The sequence below is a fragment of the Eumetopias jubatus genome, unplaced genomic scaffold (genome assembly GCF_037043125.1).
Source record: "Eumetopias jubatus isolate StellerSeaLion01/CBP00866 unplaced genomic scaffold, mEumJub1_p1.0 scaffold_7, whole genome shotgun sequence".
In the NCBI taxonomy this organism is placed as follows: Eukaryota; Metazoa; Chordata; class Mammalia; order Carnivora; family Otariidae; genus Eumetopias; species Eumetopias jubatus.
This window is the reverse complement of record NW_028274813.1, coordinates 58387022-58393269: the sequence shown is the minus strand read 5'-3', so window position 1 is coordinate 58393269 and position 6248 is coordinate 58387022.

The window sequence follows — 6248 nt, the reverse complement described above, 5'->3', positions numbered from 1 at the left end:
ACCATGCACAATTATTTTTTGTATAGCTAGTTTCTTAGAAGAAATATTTTTAACAAAACATTCTCATTGTGCACTTCTAAGACAATAATTTTTTGAGTTAGTCATTCTATGCATTATATATTTTTTATGCTTTCTAATTTTTTACCAGAAATGGAGAAAAGATAGCAAATTTGTGAGTCACTTTTTAAATAGGATGATTATCTCTCAAAGTGAGGTTTTGGGTTTGATTATAGCAATAGTGCATATTAGTCAAATTGAAGTCCTTTTCATGAGGTGACAGATGTGTGAAATTTGAACACAACTTTAGAAAAACAATATATACCTTGCCAACAGTTAACTTTGACAAGTTAAATAAATAAAACCCCAATTCACTAGTTTGAAACTACTTAGATATAAACAGGTATTTATTTCTCTGCCTGGCATCTATCTATGTTTAGAAAATGTGACCCAAATAAAAATGGTTCATCACTGAGTGACTACAAAATCTCATTTTAAAGGAGCAAAGGAATGTGAGTACAGTAGCCTAGCGGTGTAAGTTTTTCTTCAGAACAATGGTTTTAAGCACTTATTTGTAAAAGCTACAGCCTGAGCTCTTTTGGGAATTTCTCTGAGACTGCTAACTTTCTTATAACAGTTAATGGTGAACTCCAGATATAATTATTTACATTTCAATGAAAAAAATATATTAATATTAGAGATTCTTCTCTAGCAGCTTTCAAATGTAAATTTCTGTAAATTCAAAAAAAGAAAATTCTTTGTAATTTTAACATTAAAAGAAATTTAAGGGTTTGTGGTGGTTTTTTTTTGCCCTTGAGGGTGTTAAAAATCCCTTTAAGTTCTAGCACTGAATAAGAAGAATCTGAGGAATTGCAGCTTCTTTGTTTTTAAAAGTAATTGATAAAACTTGTTTGTGCATGAAAACTTCTATTTATTTCGTATTCTATTTATGCTGTAATACCATCTTAAAAGCTGAGTTTTAAGATACTTGGTGTTTGGCTAATTATTTCTAGACATATTTCATATCCTATATTTTTAGAGCTTTTAAATATGAAAAATATTTCAGTAATCAGTTGTGATTTTTACTTGTAAAAACTTACTTAAGTTTTATAACCTGCTTGCATTTGTGAGTTTTAAATAATATTTAATATTTCATAGCATACTTAAGTTTAATAGAAGTCATTGTTTTAAATATAAGGAAAAAGTGACATTCCAGCAAGCAACATATATCTGAAACATGAATAATTACATATAAGGTGAAAAGGTTCCTTCATTTTTACTTTTCATTTGAATTATTAATACCTTGTTTGGCTCTATTTAAATTGAATTGGTATACTTTGCATTTATATTAATTCTCATTTTATATAAAATTTTATAATAAAATAATTAGCACTTAAAAGTCAAAAAAGAGAAAAAAAGAAATACAGAATAAGTAGAACAAATCGAAAGTACATTAAGACACTAGCTTTAAATTCAGTACATCAGTAATGACAGTTAGTTAATATAAATGGGCTAACTGTTCCAATTAAAAAGTAAAAAGTACCATATCAGAGAGATTTTATATATATATATGTATATATATAAAAGAATTATCTAAAACATATATTATAGCACATGGTTAAAAGCAACAGAATAAAAAAGGTATGCTATGAAAACAAAAAGTTATATTAATACTAGACAAAATAGACTTCAAGGCAAAAAACATTACTAATCATAAAAATGGTCACTCACATTCCAAAAGTTTCAATCCACCAGGAACACAGGGCAAATATTAAATTTAATAAAAAATAATAACAAAATTTTAATAACTCTAACAACATAAACTCTAAGTTTCTAAAGCAAAATGTTAAAGGATGATAAGAAGAAATAGATAAATTCATAATCATACTATGAATCATAGCACTTCTTTTCAACAATTGATAGAGCAGAGACAAAAGCCATAAAGGCCCTAAAACAAACCTCAACATTTTCAAAACATTTGAAGTAATACAGAATATATTCTCTAATCAGCACAACTTATCAAAACTGTATATTTCTGAAAACAACACAGGTTGTGCTAGTAGCCCAGATGGAATAACATGGACCAGATTTATCTTTATATCATAAACAACTAGAAAATCTGACAAAATATATGAAGTGGCAATTTTTAGACATTGGACAAAAAGCAATATAGGACTATGATCCATGAAAGAAGAGAAACAAGCAAGATAAGCCCTATTATTGCCCAAGTTTATGTCCTGGGAGGCAGTTACCAGGCTGCAGTAGGGAGCTGTGGGGGGAGGGGCTCAACATAGAGCCAGCCAGTCTTGCTAAGTTGAGGCGACAGACAGGAAAGCTCAGGAAAATCAAGACAACCAGAATTTGTAGGTTGGGGTACAAGAGAGGAGGGAGCTACACAAAAAAAGAACTCTAGAAGTCTGCAGAGGGGTCCTTTTGAGTCTGAGGCTGAGGAAAAGCCCCTGGAAGGGAGTAGCTGAAACAATTTCCTAAGCATACAAGGCTAGGAATAGTTTGTGTTCCTACCAGCTGGAGTGGAAAGGCTATAATAGATGAGGCATCGAATAAAATTTTTAAAAGTGTATTACCTAAGTAGTAGGGTAATATCAGTCATAGATTAAAAGCTTAACAAAAAAACCTCAAAACATTTCAACTGATACAAGGTAACTGTACTGCACACCAAAATAAAATCCAGTAGTATTAAAAGGAAAACAAAATCCAACAGAGAAATGTGCAATTTACAATGTCTAGCATCCAACAGAAAATTACCAGATATGCAAAAACCAGGAAACTATAATTTATAATAAGAGGAAACATCAATCAATAGCAACAGACTCAGAAACAGAGATAATAGAACTAGTGGACAAAGATGTTAAAAATGCTTCATATTTCAAAAAGGGAGAGAAAATGTCAGCATGTTGAGGAGAGAAATTGAAGATATAAAAAAAGAGCCAAACCAAACTTTCAGAGATGAAAAATATATCTGATAGAATATAATAGCTAGATGGAATAATAACAACAATAACTAGATGGAATTGTAACATCATATTTAGATACTATAAAAGAAAAGTTCAGCAGATTTGAGGACATAGCCATAGAAACTACAGTGAACATGAAGGAAAAAACTTTTTTTTTTAAATCAGTGATCTGGGGGCTGGCTCAAATGTTGGAGCATATGACTCTTGATCTCAGAGTTGTAAGTTTGAGCCCCACATTGGGTGTAGAGATCACTTAAAAATAATAAAAAATTTTAAAAAAATCAGTGATCTGTAGAATAATATTAGGCATTCTAACATGTATATAACTGGAATACACAGAAAAAGGGCAGTGAAAAGAAAAAAATGAACAAAAAAAAGACCTCTCTGAAACTTAATGAAAAAATATATAAATCCACAGAAACAAGCTCAATGACTGCCAACCAAAAGAAATATAAGAAAAGCAATGCCGTGGCATATCAGAATCAAATTACAAAATGCCCATTGATGAAATCTTAAAAACAGCCAGAAGGAAAAAAGACTCACTATGTGTAAAGGAGCAAAGATTGAAATGATAGCATACTTAGCAAAAACTACTTGAACCAATAATGAAGAGACATTAAAATACTGAAAGAAAAAAAAACACAACTTGTTACTTAGAATTCTTCAGCCAGAAAAAAACTGTATAAAAATAAAGGCAAATAAAGACTTTTCAGAAAAATAAAAGTTGAGAGAATTTATCTCTAGCACCTGCCCTGCAAGAAATGTTAAAGAAAGTTCTTTAAGCAGAAGAAAAATGAGGAAAATTTAACTCTACAGAAAGGAATAAAGAGTGCCAAAGGATAAACATATGAGTTAACAAAAATATATTTTATCTCATTTTTAAATCTCTTTAAAAGGTCATTGACACTTTAAGGCAAAATAGTAACACTGGATTGTGTGGATCATGTGGTTTATAGCCAATGTAAAATTAAAATGTATAACTATAATAGTACAACAAATGGGAGGGAATAAATGGAAGTATATTTTTGTAAGACTCTTACAATAGAAAGGAAATGTTATAACCATATTTGAAAGTAAACTGTAATAAATTAAAGATGTATATTGTAATCCCTAGAGTAAGTACTATTTAAATACAAAAATAAAACAGAGATTTATCTAAGAGACTGATATGCTATATATATATTTTTTAAAAATTCAACTAATCCAAAGGAAAACATAAAAACAAGAAAAAATGAACAAAGAGCAGAAAAGACAAATAGGAAACAAGTAGCAAGGTTGTTTTAAAATCAGCCCTATACCTATTTATATTAAATGTAAATGGTCTCAATACTGAATTGAAAGGCAAAAATTGTTAAATTGGCTAGAAAATGAAGCCCCAACTATATGACATCTATAAGAAATCCAATTTAAATATAAAAATGCTAATAGATTAAAATTACAAGGATGGAAAAAGATATAACATGTAAAAATTAGTCACAAGAAAAGTGTCATGATTATGCAAATATCAGAAAAGTAGACTTGAGAAAAGAAAATATTACCAGGAATAAAGAGATATCTTTCACATGATAACATTAAGAGAATATAATAGTCCTAAATGCTTATGCATTTAAGTAACAAAGCTTCAAAATGTATGAAGCAAAAACGGATAGAACTTCCAGAAGAAAGAGATAAATTCAAATTAAAATTGGAAATTTCAGTACTCATCTTTCAATTATAGTAGAATAAATAGCAAATGAGCAAAGATGTGGAAGATTTGAATGCTACTATAAACCAACTTGACCTAATTAATATTTACAGAAAAATTATACCAATAAATAACACATTAACATTCTGTTTAAGTGAATATTCTTTAACAATAAGTAGAAAACAGTATTATTTACCATAGCATCTTGAAAATATTAGAAGACTGAAACCATACAAAGTATTTTTCTGACCACCACAGAATTAAACTAGAAATTTCAATAATACAATTTCTGGGAATCTCCAAGTATTTGTATATTAAACAACATATTTACAAATAAGCCATGGGTCAAAGAGGAAAGCACACACACAAAAAAATTAGTATTTTGAACTGAATGAAAAGTTAAAAAATACAACATATCAAAATTTGTGGAACACATCTAATGAATTGTTGAAAGGAAGAAAATATGTGCTTATAGAAAATAAGAAAGATCTAAAATCCATGATATAAGATTTCACGTTAACAAACTATAAAAAGAAGAGCAAATTAAACCCTAAGTAAGCAAAAGTAAAGACAGAAGAAAGATAAAAACAGACATCAAGAATTAGAAAACAGAAAAATGCTAGAGAAAATTAACAAAGAAAAAGCAATTGTTCTAAAAAGTAAGCTCTTCAGGATGTGATTCTGGCAGTGGATCCCTTACTGGTCAGACAACAGCCAGGCTCCAGGGAGATTAGAAGTGTATGGTGATTTGTAATGCACCTAAAACTTGATCTAACTAACCACCCCCCCTCATTTTTTGCCTTTTCAAAAAAAATTATTGAGCCTGAGTAATTTTTTGCACATGATTCTCTCATATTTCCTCCTCAATTAAGTTAGAAATTACTAGAGGGGAGGGACTTTCTCTTAGCTTGATCATTTCCCTGAAAGAATCGTCCATAGACATTCACTTAGTATTTGTTCCTTTGACATCTGTATACAGGCACAGATAGTTAAAAGGAGGAAGTATCAAAGAAATTGTAGAACCATGAGTATTTCCTTTCACTATGTTTCCAACTTTCCTACTAATGTCTCTTGAGAATTATTCTGGATTATGCATTTGAGAGGTAGATAAAACTTTTTGGGAAAACTATGAGTAATACCTCAGGCCTTGGTATCTCTGTGTGTTCTCTGGAAAGAGCACTCTGAGAACATCCATGGGCCCTACATGGCCGTGTTGAGATTTTCCCTCTTTTATACTCTGCCAATGATCCTCTCCACCAAAAGTAATTGAGGGGAATGGTGAGCCCAAATTTATCAGACAGATGCCTAGCATACCGTAGTCCTCAGCAGCATGGCTCACCCACATGCAACTTGCCATTAAACTGTGCAGCCAGCACAAACTCTCACTTTGCTCTTGTTAGTATGCTGGAAAACCACAGTGATCATGATTTACTCAAGCTAAGCCCAACTCTTTCATGAAGAAAAAAGAAAAGGGCCTGGCTAAAGGGAAAAAAGGAAATTTCCCACAAGAATCATTCCAATTTAAATTCTGACTGGATCTTTACAGATCTCAAGTGAAAACATAAAAAGAACTATAAGAAGGGGAACAGACA